At 37.6% G+C, this 26,689-nt stretch overlaps 1 protein-coding gene and 1 non-coding gene across 2 annotated transcripts in view; both read left to right on the forward strand.

Moving 5' to 3' along the window:
• The window catches only part of Cfap299 (cilia and flagella associated protein 299), a 523,430-nt gene that overhangs the window by 245,786 nt on the left and 250,955 nt on the right, over positions 1 to 26,689 (forward strand). The gene's annotated exons all lie outside the window — the stretch shown is intronic.
• Positions 2,614 to 2,743, forward strand: LOC116071827. Its single transcript, XR_004111188.1, has one exon. It is a non-coding gene; the product is annotated as a small nucleolar RNA SNORA17 (small nucleolar RNA).

Consider the following 26,689-nt stretch of genomic DNA (forward strand, 5'->3'; position numbering starts at 1 on the left):
CTTCTTCTTCTTCAGGACAGGGTTTCTCTGTGTAGCCCTGGCTGTCCTGGAACTCACTCTGTAGACCAAGGTGGTCTCAAACTCAGAAATCTGCCTGCCTCTGCCTCCTAAGTGCTGGGATTAAAGGCGTGTGCCACCACTGCCTGGCTACTTTTTGTTTTAAAGTCACAAAATTTGTGATACTTTATTCTAACAACCCAAATATATAGGGTAAATTTTTTCATTATGATATAAATATTTTGTCATGAAAATCACTTTTTAATATTCATATTGTTTAGAAAGTATTTGTTTTTCTCTAGACAAAGTCTAACTACTCTTTATCAGTAAAACTCATTGATTTATCCTTTCAATTGAATCATTCATTAAATAAAGTTATTGTTCTCAACAATTGTTATATGCTAGGCAATTATTACCCGCTGTTTATGAAACTTTGCACACTATCAGCAAGTAACCAGACACCCTGGGAATTAAAGACCCATGGGAAAGATTTATAATTAGTAAGAAAAAAAACAGTGTGAGTCTAACCCTGAAAGCAATCAGCATCAAAAACATTGGTGTGTGAATTATATAGTAAGCACACACCATACACACACACATGCATGAGGAAAACATTTGTGTGTGCATGTTACATAGTAACCACACAGGGGAGTATAATGACATTTGTTACTTCTCATATGTGAAAATAATCTTTGGCACTAATTTTTTAAGTTTCTGTGAGTGTTTTCAACATTTAAATTCAACAGAACTAGGAGAAAAATATATTTTCAGATAAGTACAAGTTTACAGAATGTTTAAAGAATGCCACCAATTGGGGTCCCAAAATCAATTTATTTCATTTGTGAATGAAAAAAAAAACAGTTCAAAACTCATTTTCTTAATAAATAATGCAGTATTATTGGGCATAATCTATATTATTTGAAAGACACACTATTAAGAATACACAACATTACATGAGTGATTTACTTGTCACAATGATGACATAAAATGATATTGAAAAATTAAACAATCATTTAATATTCTTTAGTATATCTTTTCTTAAAATTGATAAATATTTTTTAAAAATGTTTTTATCTTACACTTCCAGGTAATAGCCCATCACTGAGAGAAGTCAAATCAGGAACTCAAGCAGGGCACGGAGACTGAGACAGGAACTGATGCAGAGGTCATGGAGAATCAGGAACCCAAGCAGGGCACGGAGACTGAGACAGGAGCTGATGCAGAGGCCATGGAGAATCAGGAACTCAAGCAGGGCACGGAGACTGAGACAGGAGCTGATGCAGAGGTCATGGAGAATCAGAAACCCAAGCAGGGCACGGAGACTGAGACAGGAGCTGATGCAGAGGTCATGGAGAATCAGGAACTCAAGCAGGGCACGGAGACTGAGACAGGAGCTGATGCAGAGGTCATGGAGAGTCAGGAACCCAAGCAGGTCACGGAGACTGAGACAGGAGCTGATGCAGAGGCCATGGAGAAGTGCTACTTTTCAGTTTCCTCTCCAGGGCTTCCTTTGCCTGCTTTTTATAGCACCCACGACTACCAGCCCAGGGGTGGCACCACCCACAGTGAGCTGTGTCCTCCCACATCAATCATTAACCAGTAGAATATACCCCATGCTTGACCATGGACTAATCTTGAAGGAACATTTTATCAGCTAAGATTTTCTCTTTCAAAATGACTTTAGCTTATGTCAAGTTGACATGAAAAGTAGGCAGCACAATTGACTCCTTGTCATAGTGACACACAAATTACTATTAACCTACAACCCTTTCTTTTTTTGCTTATGCCCAAGATCTCATATTAATACTAGTATCACAATATAAAAATATTCCAAACTTTAAAATTCCCATTTCTTAAAAATATAAATACTTTAAAAGCTTGGTCTCTTTAAAACATCCGGTTTCTCTAAAATATTCAAAGCCTCTCTAAAATTTCAAAGTCCAATACAAAAATGTGTGGCATATTTTCTTATTCCAGTGGGGATAGAATCAGGGCATAGTTAAAAATCAAAGCTAAGGCAAGCCAAGCTTAACTATGTAAAAAGTTCAGTGCTTGATATTTTGGACCCACTCACTGCCCTCTGGGTTCCAAAGGGCCTCAGTCACTTCTAGCTCTGCCCTTTGTAGCACACACATTATGCCACCTAGGCTATGTCCTTGGCAGACATCCCATGATATTGGCACCTCCAAAATGCTGGGTTCTGCCCTTCTACTGGGCTACAGCTTCGCCAAGAGCCTCTTCTGGGATCTCTTCAGGGTCTCTGAACCTGTCACATGGTACCATACCTCTCCTTGGCCCCTTCAATCCTGCATCTTAAACTTTTACTGAGGCTGTACATTCATAGGTGGCCTCTCCTGTCCTCTCTCCATGCAGCCTCTCCACTTTGATCCTTAAATATCTGGATGGCTACCTAGAAAGTTAAAACTGAAAAAATTTCATGACAATGTTGACAACTTTTATGGCTTGCTTTAAATTCCCATTCTTTAAAACATTTTTCCCCAAAGAAAGTATAATTATGGCATAGTGACAAGAGTTTATACTGACAAGATACTATTATGAAAGGTAACAGTTTCCTGTTTTTGTTTGTCCATTTTTGCATATAAATTAAGACTACAACCTGTAGAGGCATTGCAGGTGAGATTGCTGTGTCACATGTGTGTCAGTAGGTGACAGACAGGAAAGAGGCTTCATCTCTAAGGTCAATGTTCTGACCTAGAAACATTTGAATAATTACTATCCTAGTATTCTCTGAAGATTGTGAATGTCGTGGGGCCTGGTTGGAAGCCTGAGATCACAACCATTTGGGTATTGCATAGGCCTACAGGGGATGGAGGAACAGACAGTGCTTGAGATGACCTCTTCCCAGGTGCTATAATGCACAATCGGTGCATAGAATTCCTAAAACTACTCCTGAGATGACCCCAGACATGCAGAGACCCCAGGTCCTAAGAGGAGCAAGTAAGTGGTGGAGAAATAGAGAGAAAGAGAAACAGAAGGATGTGGGCGCAGTGAAGAGAGGCAGAACTGGAGACTCAAGGGTCATGAGGTTAGGGAAATTCTGGCCAGTGCTGCCATTGGGGGCCATGTCTGGGTCTATGGCCCTGCAGCAGCAGGAGTCTGTCACCACCAAGGGTCAGGTGGACGCCTCTGGGCTGGGCTGCCACCCTGGGACTTAGGGTTGTTTAGACTGGCCCCACCCCTCACCTGGGCATCACTGGAGAGCTGTCTCCAAATGCCTGAGAGATGGAGAACTGACTCTGTCTCTATCCAGCTGCAGGTCTCCAGAGAGCACCCTGGGATGATTTGTAAGTGAGCTGGCCCCTGAAGACACAAGAGAGGGAGACCTGGCACTATTACTCATTTCCTGTATAGTGGGGTGAACCAGGGAGAGATGTACTTCTTCCTGCCCCTCACCACCTGCAGCATGTAGGGGTCCTGGTCATGGGGTCAAGAGAGCTCAAGCCCAGGAGCTAAACCTGGGAGAGTTGGCCCTGCTACTTGTTTGCCAAGCGGTAACTTGGGCAAGAGAGAGTTGACAATCCCTCTCACTCCCTTTACTACCCATGGCAGGCAGAAGAGCAGACTCCAAGATCATCAGAGTTGTGTAGATATTCCTCACTTGCTGCAGCTCTTGGGAGAGCAGTTCCTACACCTTGCCTAGGTAGCACCATAGAGCTGGCTCTGGATGTGGGGGTTGACTGTGAACCAGTCCTGAGGGTGTGAGCATGAGTGAGCCAGTCCTATTTCTTGTCTTCTGGGTGACAGTGCAGATAAGGGTTATACACCCTGTTCCTTTCCTTCATCCTTCATCATCTATTGCAGGCCAGAGAGTTTGGTGTGGGGTCATGAGTAACAGAAATGGCCATAGCCCTCACTGGCTGCAGCGCTTAGGAAGCAGGCCCCACACCTCACCTGGGCAGCAGGGTAGAGCCGGTGCTGGCTTCAGGGGTTGCTGGTGAGACACCTGAGGTTCTGAGAGCAGGAGACCAGTGGGCTGACCAGCTCAGATTTTTCTGACAGCCACATCGAGGACTTTAATTGGCCCACCCTAACATGTACTCCATCTATGAACTGTGGAGTGAATGAAGGAGCTGGTCCTATAGATCCAAAACTGCAGGATCTTCAGGGCAAGAACAGGACATCCAAGAGGTGTCCTGGGAGGATCCTATATTGATAGAATAGCAGAAGCCAGAGCCTCACACTAGACCAACAAGTCACTGCAAGCAAAGGAACATTTTGGTGCAAAGAAATGTGGACAGAACGATACACAGTGTGGGACACACTGTACCACACTATAGTTTCCACTGAGAGAAACTTGCTTTCTACAACCTCTGTTGGTAAGGAGGTTGCAGACATGGAAGGTGGGTTGAGTGGTAGAGGGAGCTGAGTGGGATTGGGGTTCATGATGTCAAATTCAAAATGAATCAAAAAGTTGAAAAAAAAATACTACAAGTAATCTGAGCATATACACTACCAAACCAAAGCTGCATAGTACCGACCATGCTTATGGATAGCACACCATGTATCTTAGCTGCATAGTACCGACCATGCTGATGGATAACACACCATGTATCTTGAGAATGATCAGTTTTAGCTGCCAAGCTTATCTTACATATATCCTAGTTGGGTTTTCTCAATTGGACAAAAGCTAGAGTCATTTGGGAAGAGGGAACCTTAACTGAGAAAATTCTCAACCAAATTGGCTTAAAGGGAATCCTGTGTGGCATTTTTCTCAATGAATGATTGGTATGGGAGGGCCAGTCCACTAGTGACCTAGACTGGTGGTCACTGATGGTGTAAGAAAGCAGGGTGAGAAAAGCACAGGGATCAAGCCAGTAAGCTGCCTCCTCCATGGCCTCTGCTTTAGCTCCTGACTCCAAGCTCCTGTTCCTGACTCCCTTCAATGATAGGCTGTAAGCTGAAATAAACTCATTCCTCCTAAAGTGGCTTTGGATCATTATGTTTTATCATAGCAGGAGAAACTCTGGCCAAGACTACATGATTTATTTATACTTACCATATATATATGTATATACTTATATATATATACTTATATATATATACTTATATATATATACATATATATATGTATATATATATGTGTGTATATTTGTATATATGTATATGTATGTATGTGTATATGTATATATATGTATACACACACATATATGTATATATATACATATATATCATCTAGAAAACAGAATAAACCAATTCTAGAACTGTAAGTATGAAACAAGAATGTAAACTTCATTCACCAAATGAGAACCTTTGAAAGAGTGTAATGTAGAGGTCACAGATGTCTATCTACCCCTCGGGCCAGGACAGAGTCAGTTGAAAGGAGCACTGTTGCAAACTTCTTGTGTAGGTTAATCTTTTCACTTGTCAGTTACACTATGGGTAAATTTAAGACACTATTACATCACCATATATGGCCTGAAGATACAATTAAAAGAATGTATGCTCTACTTCATAAATGGTTACTAATTTTGTGAATGTTCAAAAAAGTCTACCTTAGCTTCAGTTAGAGTAAAGGAATCTGGTCTTGAGTATTGATCTTGAGGTTGAACATATATGTGACAAAGCACATGTTTTATGATCTGCAGTGACTGTATCATGGAAATACTCTCAGAAGTGCAGTCACATTGCATTTAGAGATTGGGTTGTGGTTTGGGAAGATAGCATCATGAACTTACAGTACTCTTTAATTGTTTCATTATATTTTGATTGACAAACAGTTCCATCAGTGATTGACAGGTTAAGTAGAATTAGCTGCAATATAAAATATGTGACCCTTTGTCTAATGTGAGGTGAGCAATTTGGACTGAGTAAAATAATATAGTATTACATAGTTCACCTAGGTCAGTATAAATCATTTTCATTCTGTCTCCCAGAGGAATCCAATAAAAGGAATTAATATATGATACAAGGTTTAATCCAAAAATTGTACTTCTGTTAATATATGCAGTGTGTCTTGGTCTAGCTTCATAATGTGGTCTAATTTATATGTAATCCATAAAGTTCTGTGACTTTAAATTATGAAGTATGAAATTACTTTAGTGCTGCTTACAAAATTTAATTTTTTTAGTTTGTAATGCCTGAGGTCTTGTAGTACCTGCTTATACTGAATTTAACTGAAGTAGAATCAAGCTGAAGCCAGCTTTCATAGCTTCTGTCAGTGCTGTGGTCCTCTGAGGGCTGCAGAATGAAATCTCCCAGTGAATTAAGGATCTAGAGGCTGGTTGTAACTTTTCTCTTTCTGTTCTTGATATAAACAGCTGTTCTATAGAATACAGCTAATTACAGTCTCTTACTCTGGCTCCTTTATATATATAGCTGATATTAGTAATGAAGAAAATAGCTAAAATCTTAAATTGTGTGAAAATGTGCCATTTTATAAAAACCTATTGTAAATTCCTCAAATCAAAGGTGTCTGCAGGCTGCCCCCCCTGCGGTGGTGATGATCTGGTGATGACATAGAGCCTGCTAACTCGGCTCACATGTTGATTATGAATTCCAAACTGCTGCATTCTCTTTATCTTCTCTAATTTATTCTTGAATATAAAATTAATGAGTGAAACATAAATACACAGTTAATAGATTATCTTCTTATTTTATAATGTTTAGTTATCTTCCTATGTTTTCTCCAGAAAACATATCTTTCTAGTTATCTTCAGATTTCTTCCAGGTAATTCAACTGTAACTTGCTAGAAACAAATGTGAGTGACACATGTTAGTGTTGAATATAATGACAAGCACTCATTTGTTATGTATATAATTGTAAAAGTCATGAGCTCTTCTTGAATTTCATTACTTTATGCCACCATACAATATATGGCCTATTGATAATTTTTAAATTACACATTTGATAGTAATAAAAATGATCGATTGCCAAGAAGGATTTTGTCACATGTATTCACTAGGGGCTAAACCATGAGAAGTGAAGCTTATCAGCACTCTTAGTTCAATTAACAAAGAATCCCATGCTATTGTTAAAATGACAAATCTTTCAAGGACAATAGTCATATAACTGTGGTACTAACATTTTTCAAAAAGTTTAAGAAATAAAGACATAGTAGGAAATGCCACTAATTTCAGCTACATGGGAGTCTAAATAGTAAGACCAAAAGTTGAAAGGCAAGTAGATGACTTAGCAGAACTCTATTTCAAAATAAAAGTAAAAAGAGTTGAGAATGTAGCTCAGTGGTAGAATACATACATCCACATCCTGGAAAGTCTTGAAGTTGGTCAGTTCTTACTATAGATAGATGATGGATGGAAGATAGATAGATAGATAGATAGATAGATAGATAGATAGATAGATGGATAGATAGATGGATAGATAGACAGATAGGCAGGCAGACAGACAGATAGATAGATAGTTTGGTGGTTTGAATAGGTATGGCCCCCATAGACTCATGTATTTGAATACTTGATTATAGGAAGTGGCACTATAGGTGGGTATGACCTTGTTGGAGTAGCTATGGCCTTGGAGGAAGTGTACCACTGTAGGGACAGGCTTTGATATCTCCTGTGCTTAGGATTTGCCCAGTGTGGTACACAGTCCTATTCTGCTGCCTTTGGATAAAAATGTAGAACTTTCAGCTCCTTCTCCAGCATCATGCCTGCCTGGATACTGCCCTGCTTCTCACATGATGACAACTGACTACCCCTTTGAAACTGTAAGCCAGCCCCAATTAAACACTTTCTTTGTATGAATTGCCCTGGTCATGCTGTCTCTTCACAAGAATAAAACCCCAACTCAGACAGACAGACAGGAAGAAATTGGGCACACATTCTGAAATTTCATTTCTTCAGAGGTACATATAGGAATTAGAGGAGAAGAAAAGTAGCTTTTTCTGGCAGAGTTGATCAGCTGACTATTTCTTCACATGCCCTTGAGCTTAATATGGAAATCCATCTCTTGTTAGATGCCATAGCTGGGCTAGCCCCAAAATTTCCTGTCTGACATTAAAGTTCTATCTGTGAGTGAATAAAGCATTTCGTTTATAATGACTTGGAAATTTTTTGATTGGCCTAAGATTTACTTGTCAAAGGAAAGCAAGAAAAGAGGTACAAATGGAAAATTTTATTGGAAAAATCTGTTCCTAAGATTTAGCATTAAGTTTCATATTTGCTCGTAAATAGGCAAATGTTATTCACTAGTGGCTGTAGAAATATCACGGTTTGACCAAATTCACTTAAAACAACCTTGTTTCTGTTGTAAATCAGGCTGAAGTCAGTTAAGAGAGATGCATGAAATGGTTCAGTAGAAAAGATTGCTCAATATCAGTAGATCCTGGCATACTGTGCTTATACTTGAATAATACCATCTATGGAATGAGATATTCCCTAATGCAGCAGGCAGGAAGGCTGCTAGACCATATCTCCCTACTCTTCATTTGTGAAGAAACTATCTGCTAAACCAGTCATTTGCATAGGGAACTTTATATATATATGTATATATACACACAAACATATATATATATATATATTATTTATTGAGAAAGTATGCCTACTGTTCAGCAGGCAAAAACAGTTAAGTATAATCATACATTACAAAAGTAGAAAATTTAATACACTTACCAAAAAAATAGCTTGAGTCTCCAAGCAATAATGAAGAATGTGGTCATCTACCAATAGTGCAGTTGGCTATGTTATAAATTATTGTTTGTTCTGTAAATATCAGGTATCTAAGACCTGCTGTGTTCTATTCATTAAAAGGTAAAGGAGTGCTATGAAATTTCTGAAACAGATGATACCCCTAAATGTTCCTTAAAGAAAGAAAGGAGGAGATGCCATTGTCAGCAAGATGTAGTGGGTGTAACTAAATGTACAGTCAAAAGGAGAAGTGATGGACATGTGTTTTTTTCCCCCTGAAAATGCCCTTACTTTGGAAAGAAATGGCTGTCAGTGACTGCATTCCCATGACAAATTATACTGTGCTGCACAATGGCAGCATTTGTCTTTGGTCTGTGGACCTAGGACATTCCCCATTGATGGGACCTTCTCCTATACAGGTAATAATAAAGTGATCAGTCATGCAACCAAAAGATCAAGTTTAAAGTCAAAATTAAAGAAGAATTCCCAGCACTATAGCATTTCATGTCATGTAAAGCTCTCACCAGCCAGGCTTGTTTAAATGTCATAAGTATGCAAATGAGACTACCAGGTTGGCACGAAAGATATATGCTGGTAAGGTAGTGCGTTCCACAGAACAGAGAAGAACAAAAGCTCTAGATCAAGACTAATAGTGACTTAAAGGATAATGGATGGCATGTAACCTCCACATGTCCTCTAAAAACATGTTCTCTCAGTTCAACAAAAGGTCACAGTGTCTTACTCTGGGGACCTCCCTGGACAAGCCACATTTAAAGTGGTAAAACAAGTGCCTCTTATTTCTTTCGAATTACAAAGTTGACTATCATGTCTAATTTCAAAAACTCTTATTTATAACAATTAAAAACCAATTAATCTATACTCAGTATGTGTGTGGAAATGGTAGCTGTGGGAAACTTGGATGTACTTAGAGTTCAGAGTTTCTGCCTCAGAGAATCTCCTTTGTATTGATAGGTTAGAGAGCTGAAGTGAAAGAGGCATGTTATCAAACCTGTGCAGCAGGCTATGATCAAGGCTGCTGGGTCAGAAACATGTCACTGGCTACTTGTCTGGGCCAGCCTGATTCACACACACACACACACACACAAACACATCCTTTCAAGAGCTTCTTTTATTCAGTCTAAGTGTTGTTCTGTCGAAGGGAGTAAATTTAGAATAAGAGTTCCAACTGAGGAAATTCCAGAGACATTCAAAGATTTTGCTTCATCTTATGAATTCAGGTATATTCAGTGCTATAAGCTTTTAATCCAATTTAGCCATTTTCAGTTTTGTCTTAGATCTCTCAATAAAAACAGAAGGTAGGTTGATTTGTAATTTGCAAGAAAATGAAGTAATCTTATTTCAAAGAGAGATGAGAAGAGACTTTCTGAATCAGAAACAATGGGACTAACCAGTTGGAATGTTTAAAACATTTGTCTAAAACTGGAGGATATGAAGACAACATTATAGTTCACCACATCGCTGGATGGATAGAGCCTAGGACATCAGCATTACCAAAGTGATCCCATTTCCAGATGGAAAAGTTTATTCTTCTCCTTTAGTTTCTATTAAATTTGAGGTCCAATGATATCACTATGAGCACATGACTTTGAGTATATATACTAAAGATGGATCTATGTGGTGGAAGCTTTGTATTCCATGTGAAGTGGCTTTTCAGAAGTAGATTCTAGCGAGGGTTCCTTAGAACTAGGCATCAATACCTGTAGAGGGCTAATAGTAATTCTTTTGGGCCCCAGATAATTCTTCTGCATGTGAGGTGATATCAACAGGACAATTTGGGTTTTGGTTTACTGTCTCACAATGTGAACCCTCCCTATTGTACACTGTGTTTCTAAACATCTATTGCAGTGAGCTAAAGAAACTAAAAACCATGTTCCTAGCCTTTTATATCAACATTGGAAAACAGACAAAGTGTGATTCTACATATATGAGGTAAAATTGTTATGAGTGAGGAAAATGGAATTGGGGAGCTGTGGCTTAATATATAGACTTCCAGTACAGGCCTATCAATGCATTGTGGAGATGGCTGAAATATGGCAATGGCACAAAGAACATGGACTGTTCTTAATGCCATGCAACTTTACACTGAAGCATGCTAAGCTTGCATCATGACTATTTTATCACATTAAAGACCAAGACAAAAGAACAAACAAAAAAGAAAGAAAAAGGAAAAACCAGTGGACCATATGTGAGATCCTCTTGGTTCCATGTGTTGGATAACTACCTCATAGCTGTGTCCACTAAGCCTGCTTGATTTGTAGCATGCTGTGGGGGTGCTAAGTCCTCAGTGCTGTTTGGAACTCCATGGGTGTGTCAGGACTGGCAGGAAATGGAAACTGGAGCAGAAGCCTGTGACAGACTGTCTAGCTTTCCTAACTGGGTGTAGAAGCCTGTGACAGACTGTTCCCACGATGGATGTCTAGCTTTCCTAACTGGGTGTTTGTTCTTCTCCCTTCAGGGTTCACCTGTGTCCAGGTGCACCTCTGTCAGGACCTGACACCAGCTAGGCTATGCAAACACAACAGTTCTCTACAGAGTCCCTTTGTTTACTTGACTCAATAGCAGCCCCAACTCCTCTTCATATATATTTTTTTCAATGTGTGCTGAGGAAGTCACACAATCATGTCTCAGGGTTAGTCCTGGGGATTTCATAATTCCTGGAAATTGAACTCCAGTGGTGCCATTAGATATCACCTGTAATACTAGCTGGAATTCTTTGACTATAGTCTATTTTTTGTTCTGTGTGTATTTTATATCTCTCTCTTGTATGTATACTGCTTGTATTCTGTCTCAGAGGGTGACTCAAGATTAATTAGTGTCCCCTGTGTATAAGAAAAGAGAAAATCTGTAGTTTATTATGGGAAAACATATCACTTTACTTTGATCAATCAAATCCAGATGAAAATATTGAATATTTTAGTGCAAGTGTTAAAGGAATATATTAAGAGGTGCCATGTCCCTGAATTAGTCTGGATAATAATATCATTTTTAATATAGATTTTAATATCAGTTATATTACATGAGTTTAAGTTTATTATTCAAATTAGTTTTCTTGGATATCCAACTATTGGCAAGTGACTGGGCAATTGTAATATATCTGTACTTGAAGAAGCTATGAGTTATACAACTATATCACATTCTAGAAATTACAAATATGATTGCCCAGTGAGGACAGTTGGTTATATAGTAATGTGCCAACTATGGTCCTTAATTTTATACAATCAAAAAAACATGTGCACTGTGAATGATCTGCTACTACTACTCAATACAATTTAGAAATGTCCATGCCAAGTCAAGAGCACTTGTTTGTGGGCCTGAGCAAAATTACTATGGAAGGGTTATTATCTTTATTTTTATAGCTATTTCCACTGTCCCACTGATGATAATGAATAAATATAGTTACTTCACATTAAAAACAAAAGATTAAATGAATTTAGAATTGAGACTCAATTATTCTCCATAGTAATTTTTCCCACTAAAAAGGATAATCTTATCTGTCTATGCTTATTCTTCATTCATTTTCCTCAGCCTGATTCCTCATGTAACTTCAGATGTATTGGTAACAGTAGTAGGGAAAGCAAGTACGTGTTATAGCATGTAATGAAGATAGGTCAGATGGGAATGCTGAAAGAATCCCTGTGCTTGTTCCTTGAGTGTATTCTGAATGGTATTTGAAGATTTTTACGCTAGAAACAGCTGCTTTCTCTGTAATGGCTCAATGTGTGACTCTGGGCACAACGCCTAGCTTCACCAGGCAGTATTTTTCAGGATTCAATATGAAATGAATTAATTTTTAAACTTAATTTATTCAATAAAAATAGGAAGGAATGTTAAATGCAGGTTATTTCTCCCTCTTTTCAGTAGCAATGGTGACTTTGCTTTGCTCTCTCCCTCAACCGTAATGCTCATTGTCCTTCAGAAATACTGCATCTCCTCCCTTAGTTTCAGAGATCTGATTAATAAGATTTTTTTCTGTATCACAACATGGCAAGCCTTGGTAACTCCAATTTCCTGGTCTTTTCCACCACTGCCTTCCAACATCTGCCATCTCTGGAACGGTATAATCACTCCCCCAGCTGTGCAAGTTGGACTCTGTTTCCAGCAGTGGACTCTTGCCCCCACCGTGTGTGTTGTCTTCTATCAGGCCTTGCTTTTTACCTCCATTCCTCCTACCACACTCATGGCTGACTAGCCCATCTCACTTTTGACATCCAATGCTTCCCTTCTCCCCGTCTGTTCTTTGGAAAGTCATAAAATCAATCTCAACACTACTTTAATTTTTATCTTCATTTCTCATTTGTCTTAGCACAGTATCTCCAGGAGCATCCTAAGCTGGGCAGCCTCTCCCCAGTACCTGGGCTTTGGCACACATCATCCCCACTTTCTTGCTTCATGACAATCTCAGTTGCTAAACCTTAAGATCTTAGTTCCAGTGTTTTTCAGAAACTGCTGTTCAGACTAGACAAATTTGCATTTAGTTCTTATTGTACCAAATACCTCTCCTTGGTTCTTGCAACAAATAAAAATAAACATTTGTTCCTTGTAGTGACAATCCTGGAATTTTGGTTCCTTAAAAACCACTGAAATATTATAAATATGTTTTTTGTTTTAATCCCAGGTGTGGGGATACAGGGCCCACTCTGGACTGCCCGCAGCAGCTATGATTCACCTTGTGCTCTAGCAGAGGTGTGGTTTTGCCAGCTGCAGATAATTTTGGCGATTGTATGAGATCTGGAATTCTGGGAATTTTTCAGAGTGTTTATAAATGCTAAGGCCCAAAGAAGTAGAGTTGATGGTTTTTGCTTGTTTATGGAGTTTGGTTGTGGCTTTTTAGTAGTTGTGCTCAAAGAAAAAAACAAAGGGAAATCAGTTAGATTCAGGGATCTTTCTTTCCCTCCCCATTCTCTATTCTCTTTTCTTTCCTCTCTGGTGATAGGGAGTGAAACTTGGGGGCGGTGGATAAAGGATGGGAAAAAGAAGCACCTACAAAGTCACAAAGAACTCCTACAGTTTCTATGAGTGGAATAGCAGAAATCTCAAATAATTCATCCTTGTATTTCTAGTGATGATAGCCAAGAATACTACAAGGGTTCAGTGCATATTTATTGCATAAATGAATGGAGACTGATACTCATTCTTTTCATAATTGCCAATTTGATAACATTCACTTTATCAAATTGAGAGGAGTCATTCAGATACCTTAGAATAATAATTAGAGTAATAATGTAAAGACGAAGGATGTTGGGCTTCTTTGTTTAAGATGAAACATTTGACATTGATCACTCTTGCTTGCCAGTTCCCTCTTAGACCCTTGTTCTCTAGTCTTTAAGTTTATATATTTTTATGTATGCTGTCATAGACAATTTTATATATGTCTTCATAATTATCTCTGTATGCTGGTGTACAAATGCTAATTTGTTTTGACAATTTGTTACTTTAAGAATTTTTTTTTGAGTCTCACTGTAGGAAAATGACATAAAATTCAAAATTGAACCCCAAATCAATCTCTCACTTTCTGAGAAGCAGACTGCATGTGCTGTAAAAGCCATCATTATCAGACACACCTGGAGCCTTCTGAAATTTATCCACTTATTAACAATAGTTAGTCTTGGTCTTTTTGCTCTGTTAATAGAGTGCCATGATTGGAGAAACTAAACAATTTTTATTTTGCACAGTCCTCAAAGATATGAATGTGACATCAGTGTGCCAACACAGTGTAGCTCTTCAGGAGAACATCCGAAATGACTGGCTTCTATTGTGTCTCCAAAGGACAGGGGGATTTTTTGTAAGGATACTAATCCTACCCTGAGGCCACACTCACTTTAGCTAATTGTCTCCCACAGACCCTACTATCAAGTATCAACTTAGCCCTTCAATATATAAACTTTTAGGGAAGCCATCACTTCATCTATAGCATGTACAGAACACACACACACACAATCAATTTTCAGACTTAATAATGCTTTTCATATGACATGAAATATTGCATATTTCTACCTGTCCACTAAGCTAATCATCTTTATGGTTTCATTGCAGTTTATTATATCGCTGTATGATCATTTATACAGTCACCTACTGGTGGTAACATGAAATTGGTTGTAAATATGTCACTTTATACTATGAGTATATAAACATTGTATACATTTATATAGGAGAAATTGAACAAAGAAATTTTCATCTTTTAAATGTTGTGAACTATGATGAAAACTCTTTTCATGAAAGTTAAATTTTCTTATTCATGAGACTAAGAACCCTGAAAAGGGGCACTAATTTTTATGGTAATGTAGTACTCCAGGTTCGGGCCCCTAGAATTTCTGGTAACAATTTGGAGAAACTGAGAAATTAAGATTTTAATTTGGCTGTCATATAACTTGGAGGATAAAGAATTAAAAGAAGCTGTAGCAGCTAGCTGGGCAGCTACTTCGTCCCACATTAGTTGTGAGGTTGGGGAGAGCTGCTTTTTCTGTCACTTGAGTTCTTTCTCTTACTTGCACTCTCCTTGGTCTTTATGACTCAGGGTCAAGGGCCCCTTGTGCAATTTCTCATAAACAGTAACAGGTGAAGCTAGGACAAATGGTTCATGCAAATATGTGCACAAAAGGTTTCCTTAGAACCTGTGTGTGCTCACTGTGGCTGGAGTGTTACTGATTTCTCTGTTAAGTGTCCAGAATTAGCTGGACCTTGACACGCATGCTTCTTTCAACTGCTTGGCTTTCAGGACACAGCTTTTGAACACACTATTTACTGAGAAGGCAGCACCCTTCCTAAACGTGGTGGCATCTTTGAACCACAAGTTAATGAAAATGGAGGATTTTAACTGCCAAACCACAACAGTACCTCTAGTGTCTGTCATCTTGCTTTGAGCTGGTGCAAAGGCACATGTTTTGCATCTGTATTAGAGAGGTTAGCCTTGACATTCCTTCATCCCATGCAATATTTGTTAAATAAAAGGAAAAGAAAGAGGCAGGCATGCTTCACCCAGATGTGATATTTAGTCAGCTTGGAAATTCTTCCCTTTGCCTTTCTTGTCACTATGCAGCACTCACCAGCACTGGCCTCCTGCATCCAATTAAATTTGATGATTGCTGGTGACTTATTATCCAGATTCCTAATCAGTTAATTACAATAGACCTACTGTGCAGAACAAGAGTACTACATTACATTCGGATGGAAGCTTTATTCTTTGTTTCATGTTTACAAAATCCCATTTAATAACCGCTCTTCCATGAGCCAGTGGCATTTGTAAATATTTTTAAAGGGTAAGAAAATCCCCGAATCTTTTTTCAACTTTTATGAGAAGACAAGGTCATGTGTCAAAACCTGATCATATTTACTTTTGCCCACACACATTTGTTCTTCTTGGTAGAAACCGCTGTCTTCTCTCACTCTGGCTTCACAGTCTGTAGGAAATCTCTACGGGACTTTGTTCTTCCTACCTCCTGCCTTCTTCCTTCTTATGAAATGTCTTCCCTCCTCCTGTCCCCTGTCCCCTGTCCCCTTTTCTCATTTCTCTCTTAAAAATGTAAATCTTATTTACTTCTATCAATCAAATAGCAATGAAAAACTTGTCAAAATTGATTAGAGTTTATATTTTAATCTCTGATACGATACCACTAGGGTGGTTTTGAACTATATGGAAGCTAGGGAAAGGTTTGATCTGATTACCTTGATTACCAATTCTTTGAAAAAAGAATCAGAAATGTGTGTGTGCGTGTGTGTGTGTGTGTGTGTGTGTGTATGTGTGTGTATTTAGTAGAAGAAAAATGATAAGAACAAAGTTTGCTTTCGAGGATCATGAACATTTCTTCCTAAAGTGACATTAATCATGTCATAAATTACATTGAATACTTCTGCAAGATTTTGGTTTCAATGTCCAGTTTAGAAAGAGCTAATCTTCAAGCCATGAGATAGTCTATAAAATATTACTTTGAAAAATTGAAAAAAGTGTTACAAAACATTTTTGCATTTGTGAAGCACAGAAATATTTATTCTTGGAGAAATTAGACCATTAAATAAACATTCTCTTTCAATGGTTGTGCACATGGCTGGTCTGCTCACAGTTTTTACCTGAATGGAGAAACTGTGCCTTTGTACTAACATATCTGAAAAAGAAAATTCATTTTTGTCCATTTGCCTTTATGTACATTTTTTAAAAAAATAAATTGATTGAATTATAAATCACTGAATCTAAACTTAGAGTCTAAATATCTTAGAATGTATACATTCTAAGATTCTATACATTCTAATGTATACTTAGTGTGTAAAATTTGTAAATATTCAACTTCCTGTGAGTGTGCAGATATATGTGTCTAGCTGGGCAATTTGACATATATCTAAATATATAAGTAGATACACATATTAATATTTCTCAAGTAGCTCTACTTGTAGAAATATATAAATAAATGTTTAGAAGCTGCTACTGAGTAATACATATTCCATAAAGGAATATGTCTTTTCAGATTTCAGTAAAGGAATATCTTTCCTTTATGCTTCTGGACCTTGTATTTGCTACAAATTGGGAAACCAGTAAGTATTTATTACATTAGCCAATGGCTGCCTTTATGTATTTTCAAAGAGCTCAATGAAATAGTTACATCTCAGACACATCTATTTGGTCTATGCTTTTGTAACCATAGTTAAAAACAGAAGTAATATTTTAATGACAATTTTAAGATGATATCTTAGAAATTTAAAGACATTTAAGTTTATTCTACATTTTGTATTTATAACAGAAGATCAAATACTTTCAAATAATGAGTTTATAAGTAATGCTATAAATCCATACTCAATAGTCATGAACTGTGAAATGGCTCATCATTTCTGAATCTTTGTTTCTGATATCCATGTCATAGGCACTTACATTGAGTGGTGTAGGCTTTCTGTCCATGTATGCTGACTTCCTGTGGTCAGCTTGCATGCCCATCAAGAGACGCGTGTATTTGTATTCAATGTTTTCCTGGAATAGATGTACTTGTTATTTTTCTATTAAGTTTCATGTGTAATTATTCATATGAATGAATCAGATATATAAGGGGTTGTATATAATAGATGGATAGATACCAGTAGAATGTTAGAAAATGTTTTATTAGAATTGTGATTGCATTGGGTGGAGGGACAAAAGTTGTACATATCCAGACAATTATCATGATTAAGTCATTTCTGAAGTATCTCTAATTCTTTATATACCAAAAATGAACAATAATAGATTTTATTTTTTATTTAGAATAGACTGTAGTTTGTGTAAAGCAGATAATGAATTCTGAAGAATTGCCATTCTCTAATATGCTTAGACAAGGTCATAGCCATCATGTAAAAAATGCAACTTCAATTATATTTGCTTGTGTTACATAAACCACTGTTTACAGCCACTTCAAGGGCTTCTCTTTGACTGTTCCTGTAAGAACATGACTCAGCAAAGTCTAAATGTGTCTGGCTTAGCAGTCTCTAGTACTTCAGGAGGATGCAGTTAAAAAAATTACTAGGACTGAAAAACAAGATTTTAAAATCCTTTTATTATTCCTAACTTTATTGTATGTGTAGTTATTTATTACCTTGCTATTATACAATGTAGGAAAACTTAATAACAAAAAAATAGTAAAATAGTACAGTTGATCATGAAGAAGACAAATATTCTGATATCCTAATTTCAAATGTCTTATATAATATCTTAAGTTTTTCCTGATTAAGTACCTTTATAAAAGTTATAAAGATGAACTACCTAAAAACTTTTAAGATATATTTTATTGTAATGAGCACCTACACAAATGTTCATCTTTAAAGAATTACATCATCAAAAAATGCTTCAGTTACTCTAATTGAGAATATATTAAAGTGATAATGACTTTGTCTTAAGCTTGAAAAAACAGTATTAAAGACATCCCCTTTACAAAGGTGACTACATGTGGTGAGCAGTTTCCACTAAGTGGTTGAAGGGCACCTCACCAAGAAACTGAGGCTTACGGAGCTAGGACTACAGATCATCCAAGCATGTGCAAACATAAGGATGTGAGTTCAGTCCTTAGCCCATACATAAAGGCTGGACACTGTGCTATGCAATGGAAATCCCAACACTAGTGAAATGGACACAGGAGGAATCATGGGCTTTGTTGACCAGACTAGCCAAAGGCATGAGCTCCAGGCATAGCTAGAGAACCTATTTCTTGGTGAATAGAGCAGAGAGTAACAAAGGAGGATGATTGAAATTAACCTCTGACATCCATGCATGTGCACACATGTATATTACATACATGTACAAAAGAAACTAGCACTTAAACCTTAAGCTATTCCGAAAAACAAATAAACAAGATCAAACAATGATCTGTGTTTTAACTAATGGCTGCTGGGCAAGAAGAGTCTGTTTTCTTCAGGGATGAGAGCACTGAGGGGTTCCCCAAGCTCCAGTAAGTAGATGGTTCCTCATCCATTTACATGCAGGTAGCCCTAAATGGCCTTAGTGGGTATTAGATTACAAAAAAGAAAAAAGAAAAAAGGCAAGAAAAAAAAAGACAAGAAAAAAAGTTAAGAGCACATGAAGTCTGAAGGGGAAAGATAGAGAGAAATTTGAGGTGAAGGGGTGATGGTAGATTTTATCAACACAGTATACGTACTTCTGAGTATTAAATTAAAAATGTAATTTTAAAACTGAGCAACTTTCAAGCAAAAAAGCTCCAAGAATGGTAACAATTTTAGAAAGAGAATGCTGCTAATTGCCTAATAACAAAGAAATGGAAGCTGTTTTAGAAGGGCCAGGAATTATTGGCCAGTTTGAGGAGGGGTCTGTGTAAAGGCCAGGGTATTCCAGGTAAGGTAGTTTTTCTAGATACTGAGAGTCTTGAGTTTAGAAATGCCAGAAACTGTACACTTGTGGAACACACATTCAGCTTCACATAATGGGTAATAACCAAGGTAAACATGTGACATTTCATTTGAGGGTGAATATTTAGGACAGGCTCATAGATTCTGCAGTAGAAAACAAATAAAGGTAGAGAAACCTGCAAATAATTAGAAAATAATTCACCAATTTCATAATATATTAGCTTTCATTTTCAGAAGATATTTTTTCTCTCTTTTATTTATTGGATATTTTCTTTATTTACATTTCAAATGTTATCCCCTTTCCCAGTTTCACTACCTCCCAAAAACACTCTATCACATCCTCCCTCCCCCTGCTTCTATGAGGGTGTTCTTCCACACACTCACCCACACTTACCTCCCCATCCTCAATTCTGGGGCATCTATTGAGCCTTCATAGGACCAAGGACCTCTCCTTCCATTGGTGCATGACAAGGCCATATTCTGCTACATATGCAGCTGGAGCCATGTGTACTCCTTTGTTGATGTCTTAGTCCCTGGGAGTTCTGAGGGGTCTGGTTGGTTGATATTGTTGTTCTTCCTCTGAGGTTGCAAATCCCTTCAACTCCTTCAGCCCCTTCTCTAATTCCTCTATTAGGGACCATGCGTTCAGTCCAATGGTTGGTGGCTAATATCTGCTTCTGTATTTCTATGGCTCTGGCAGAGCCTCTCAGGAGACAGCCATATCAGGCTCCTTTCAGCATGCATTTCTTAGCATCCACAATAGTGTATGGGTTTTGTAATTGTTTATGGGATGAATTCCCAGGTGGGACAGTCTCTGGATGGCCTGTTAGTCTCTGCTCTACGCTTTATCTCCATATTTGCCCCTGTGAGTATTTTGTTCTCCTTCTAAGAAGGGCAGAAGTACCCACACTTTGGTCTTCCTTCTTATTTAGCTGTATGTGATCTGTGAATTTTATCCTGCTTATTTGGAGCTTTGGGGCTAATATCCACTTATCAGTGAATACATACATACCATGTGTTCTCTTTTGTCATTGTGTTACCTCACTCAGAATGGTATATTCTAGTTCTATCCATTTGCCTAAGAATTTCATGAATTCATCATTTTTAATAGTTGAGTAGTACTCCACATTTTCTGTATCCATTCCTCTGTTGAAGGACATCTGGGTTCTTCCTAGCTCCTGGCTATTATAAATAAGGCTGCTATGAACATAATGGAGCATGTGTCCTTATTACATGTTGGAGCATCTTCTGGTGCAGGAGTGGTATAGCTGGATCCTCAGGTTAAAACCATGTCCAATTTTCTGAAAAAAAAAAAAAAAAAAAGCCAAGCTGATTTCCAAAGAGATTGTGCCAACTTGCAATCCCACCAGCAATGAAGTAGTGTTCCTCTTTCTCCACAACCTCTCCAGCATCTTCTGTCACCTGAATTTTTGATTTTAGCCAATCTGACTGGTGTGAGGTGGAATCTCAGGGTTGTTTTGATTTGCATTTCCCTGATGACTAATGATGTTAAACATTTCTTTTGGTACTTCTCTGCCTCAGTTGAAAATTCTTTGTTTAGCTCTGTACCCCATTTTTAATAGGGTTATTTGGTTCTCTGGAGTCTAATTTCTTGAGTTCTTTGTATATATTGGATATTAGCCCTCTATCAGATGTACGATTTGTAAAGATTGTTTCCTGATCTGTTGGTTGCCTTTGTGTTTTGTTGACAGTGTCCTTGGCCTTACAGAAGCTTTGCAATTTTATGAGGTCCCATTTTTCAATTCTTGATCATACAGCACAAGCCATTGGTGTTCTGCTTAGGAATTTTTTCCCTGTGCCCATATGTTCAAGGCTCTTTCCTACTTTCTCCTCTATATGTTTCAGTGTATCTGGTTTTATGTGGAGGTCCTTGATCCACTTGGACTTGAGCTTTGTACAAGGAAATAAGAATGGGTCGATTTGCATTCTTCTACATGCTGACCTCCAGTTGAACCAGCACCATTTGTTAAAAATGCTGTCTTCTCCCCACTGGATGGTTTTAGCCCTTTGTCAAAGATCAGGTGACCATATGTGCATAGGTTAATTTCTGGGTCTTCAATTCTATTCCTTTGATCTTCCTGCATATCTCTGTACCAATACCATGCAGGTTTTATCACTATAGCTCTGTAATACAGCTTGAGGTCAGGGATGATGATTCCCCCAGAAGTTTTTTGAGAATTTCTTGTTGAGAATAGTTTTCGCTATCCTGTTTTTTTTTTTCTTTTTTTGTTGTTGTTATTCCAAATGAATTTGCTAATTGATCTTTCTAACTATGAAAAATTGGGTTGGAATTTTGATGGAGATTGCATTGAATTTGTAGATTGCTTTTGGGAAGATGGCCATTTTTACTATATTAATACTGTCAATCCATGAGTATGGGAGATCTTTCCATCTTCTGAGGTCTTCTTCAATTTCTTTCTTCAGAGACTTGAAGTTCTTGTCATACACATCTTTCACTTGCTTAGTTAGAATCACACCAAGCTATGTAATATTATTTGTGGCTATTATGAGGGTGTCATTTCCCTAATTTCTTTCTCAGCCCATATATCCTTTGAGTAGAGGAAGGCTACTGATTTGTTTGAGTTAGTTTTATATCCAGCCACTTTGCTGAAATTGTTTATCAGCTTTAGGAGTTCTCTGGTGGAATTTTTGGGGTATACTATCATATCATCTACAAATAGTGATATTTTGAGTTCTTCATTTCCAATTTGTATCCCTTTGGCCTTCTTTTGTTATCTAATTGCCCTAGATAGAACTTCAAGTACTATTTTGAAAAGATAGGGAAATAGTGGGCAGCCTTGTCTAGTCCCTGATTTTAGTAGGATTGCTTCAAGTTTCTCTCCATTCAGTTTGATACAGGCTACTGGTTTACTGTATATTGTTTTTACTATGTTTAGAAATGGGCCTTGTATTCCTGATCTTTCCAAGAAGGAAAAGGCCTTGTAGTCCTGATCTTTCCAACATGAAGGAATGCTCAATATTTGCAAATGCTTTTCAACATCTAATGAAATGATCATGTGTTTTTTTCTTAGAGTTTGTTTATGTAATGTATTATGTTGATGGATTTCCACATATTGAACCATCCCTGCATTCCTGGGATGAAGCCTACTTGATCGTAGTGAATGATCATTTTGATGTGTCCTTGGATTTGGTTGGCAAGGATTTTATTGAGTATTTTTGCAATGATGTTTATAAGGGAGATTGGTCTGAAGTTCTCTTTCTTTGTTGGGTCTTTGTGTTGTTTAGGTATCAGAGTAATTGGGGCTTGATAGAATGAATTGGGTAGTGTACCTTCTGTTTCTATTTTGTGGAATAGTTTAAAGTGTGTTGGTATTAGGTCTTCTTTCAAGGTCTGATAGAATTCTCAACTGAACCCATCTGGTCCTGGGCTTTTTTTTTTGGTTGGGATACTATGAATGACTGCTTCTATTTCTTTAGGGGTATGGAACTGTTTAGATTGTTTATCTTATCCTGCTTTAACTTTGGCACCTTGTATTTGCCTAGAAAATTGTCCATTTCATCCAGACTTTCCAATTTAGTTGAGTATAAACTTTTGTAGTAGGATATGATGATTTTTTGAATTTCCAGTTTTCATTCTTATATCTCTCTTTTCATTTCTGATTTTATTAATTTGGATACTGTCTCTGTGTCCTCTTGTTAGTCTGGCTAAGGGTTTATCTATCTTGTTGATTTTCTCTAAGAAGCAGCTCGTGGTTTTGTTTTTGTTGATTCTTTGTATAGTTCCTTTTGTTTCTATTTGGTTTGATTATTTTCTGCTATCTACTCCTCTTGGTCATATTTGTTTCTTTTTGTTCTACAACTTTCAGGTGTGCTGTCAAGCTGCTAGTTTAAGTTCTTTCCAGTTTCCTTTTGGGTGCTCTGAGAGCTATGGGTTTTCCTCTTACCACTGCTTTCACTGTCTCCCATAAGTTTTAGTGTGATTTGTCTTAATTTTCATTAAATTCTAAAAAGTCTTTAATTTCTTTCTTTCTTTCTCTCTCTCTTTCTTTCTTCCTTCCTTCCTCCCTTTCTTTCTTTCTTTCTTTATTTCTTTCTTTCTTTCTTTCTTTCTTTCTCTCTCTCTCTCTCTCTCTCTCTCTCTCTCTCTCTCTCTCTCTTTCTTTCTTTCTTTCTTTCTTTCTTTCTTCCTTGGCCAAGTCATCACTGAGTAAAGCATTGTTCAGTTTCCACGGGTCTGTGGGTTTTCTGTTGTTTTTGTTGAAATTTAAGACCAGCCTTAGTCCGTGGTGATCTGATAGGGTGCATGGGATTATTTCAATCTTCTTGTTCTGTCAAGGCTTGTTTTGTGGCCAATTATATGGTCAGTTTTGGAGAAGGTACCTAGAGGTTCTGAGAAGAAAGTATATTCTTTTGCTTTATAATCAAATATTCTATAAATTTCTGTTCAAACCATGTGGTTCATATCTTCTATGAGTTTCACTGTGTCTCTGTTTAGTTTCTGTTTCCATGATTTGTCCTTTGCTGTGAATCTGGTGTTAAAGTCTTCTACTATTATGGGTACTATTGTGGGTTGCAATGTGTGCTTTGAGTTTTGGAAAGGTTCTTTTATGAATGTGGGTGCCCTTGCATTTGGAGCACAGATGTTCAGAATTGAGAGTTCATCCTGGTAGATTTTCCTTTGACCACTATGAAGTGTCCTTCCTTATTCTTTTTCACAACTTTTGGTTGAAAGTTGATTTTATTTGATATTGGAATGGCTACTCCAGCTTGTTTCTTGGGACCATTTGCTCGGAAAATTGTATTCCAACCTTTTACTCTGAGGTGGTGTCTGTCTTTATCACTGAGGTGTGTTTCCTGTGTGCAGCAAAATGCTGGGTCCTGTTTATGTATCCAGTCTGTTAGTCTATGTCTTTTTGTAGGGGAATTGAGTCTATTGATGTTAAGAAATATTAAGGAAAAGTGATTGTCACTCCCTGTTATTTTTGTTGTTAGAGGTGACATTATGTTTGTGTGCCTGTCTTGTTTTGGGTTTGTAGCAAGATTATTTTGCTTTTTCTAGGGTGTAGTTTCCCTCCTTCTGTTGGTGTTTTCCATCTATTATCCTTTGTACCACTGGATTTATGGAAAGATATTTGTAAATTTGTTTTTGTCATGAAATATCTTGTTTTCTCCATCTATGATAATTGAGTCTTTTGCTTGGTATAGTAGTCTGGGCTGGCATTTATGTTTCTTATGTTCTGTATGACATCTGCCCAAGATCTTCTGACCTTCATAGTCTCTGGTGAGAAGTCTGGTGTAATTCTGATAGGTCTGCCTTTATATGTTACTTGACATTTTCCCTTTACTGTTTTTAATATTCTTTCTTTATTTAATGCATTTATTGTTTTGATTATTATGTGATGGGAAGAACTTCTTTTTCTGGTCTAGTCTATTTGGAGTTATGTAGGAATCTTTTATGTTCACGGGCATCTCTTTCTTTAGGTCAGGGAAGTTTTCTTCTATAATTTTGTTGAAGATATTTACTGGCCCTTTAATTTGGGAATCTTTGCTCTTTTCTATACCTATTATCTTTAGGTTTGGTCTTCTCACCATGTCCTGGATTTCCTGGAAGTTTTGGGTTAGGAGCTTTTTGCCTTTTGCATTTTCTCTGACTGTTGTGTAAATGTTTTCTATGGTGTCTTCTGCCCCTGAGATTCTCTCTTCTATCTCTTGTATTCTGTTGGTGATGCTTGCATCTATGGCTCCTGATCACTTTCCCAGGTTTTCTAACTCCAAGGTTGTCTCCTTTTGTGATTTCTTTATCGTTTCTATTTCCATCTTTATAACTTGGGTAGTTTCGTTCATTTCCTTTGCCTGTTTGATTGTGTTTTCCTGTAGTTCTTTAAAGGATTTTTGTGTTTCCTCTTTAAGGGCTTCTAGCTGTTTACCTGTGTTCTCCTGTATTTCTTTAAAGGATTTATTTATGTCCTTCTTAAAATCCCCCATCATTGTCATGAGAAGTGTCTTTAGATCCGACTCTTGCTATTCTGGTGTGATGGTGTGACCAGGATTTGCTATCGTGGGAGAATTGGGTTCTGATGATGCCAAGTAAGCTTGGTTTCTGTTGCTTCTGTTCTTATGCTTGCCTCCTGCCATCTGATTATCTCTAGTGCTCCCTACTATTGCTATATCTGACTGGAGCCTGTCCTTCCTGTAATTCTTGTTGTGTCAGAACCCCTCAGAGTCCAGCTGTTTCTGTTTCCTGAGATTCTGGATGTGTCAGAATTCCTGGGTGTCAAGCTGTCTCTGAGACCCTGAGATCCTGGGGTAAGCAAGCTTCTGGGATCCTCCTAGTTTTGCTAGAGTGCTTGGGAGTGGACCCTTCTTTGGGGCCTGTGGGACTGACCACCTAAGTTCGTGCCCCAGGTAGACTGGCGCAGACCAGAAGGAACACAAGCCACTGGTCAGGTGGGGTTCCTGTGTTCCTGGAGTTGGTACGAGTTACTCCTAGCAGTGTTGGAAAAGATGTCTCCTCCTTACTGCTGATCCTAAGTTCCTGGGCATGCTAGAGCACCAGGGAATAGAGCCTCCTCTGGGGGCTGTGGGACTATCCACCAAGTTTGTGCCCAATTCAGAATATTCTTAATAATTTTAAATTATTGTATTTATTTATTTTAGTATGCATGTATAATGTGTCTGTGAGTATGAACATACATGTATCATAGAATGTGCGTGCAGTTCTGATGGGAGGGGGTCAACTATCCCCTTTACACCATGAATTCCAGGGATCCAGCACACATTATCAAGTCTTCATGGTCAACACTTTCATCTAGTGAGGCATTCTTTTAAGGTAAATCCTTATTGAATTATTAAGTAAATTGTAAATTGGTGAACTTTATAATATAAAATAGTTATTACTTGCTGATTCTTTGGTTAGCCTCCCTTATTTTCAAAAACTCCATTACAGAGTTTGGGTGTGTCTAAGTTAAAAATTAGTTTTTCAATTAAAATCTAGAAACCATTTCTAGATAAAATGTGAGAGTAAAGTAAGAAAAATCCAACTTACTGTATAGAAAATGTTTGTTCGAAGTATATTGTCATTAACGGGGGACTGAAATTGAATTTTAAAATATTTTTAAAGACTCTAAATTGTTGTCCTATGTTTCAGTTTTATGTGCCTTTAAGAAAAAAAAATGTGTTCATTTAGCATTAGGGTGTTTCCTCCATTAATCATTGAAGAATATGTTTTTTTTTTTTAAAATGCACTTTCAATTTCATACATGATATATTGGAAAAA

This window comes from Mastomys coucha, unplaced genomic scaffold (genome assembly GCF_008632895.1).
Source record: "Mastomys coucha isolate ucsf_1 unplaced genomic scaffold, UCSF_Mcou_1 pScaffold22, whole genome shotgun sequence".
NCBI lineage: Eukaryota > Metazoa > Chordata > Mammalia > Rodentia > Muridae > Mastomys > Mastomys coucha.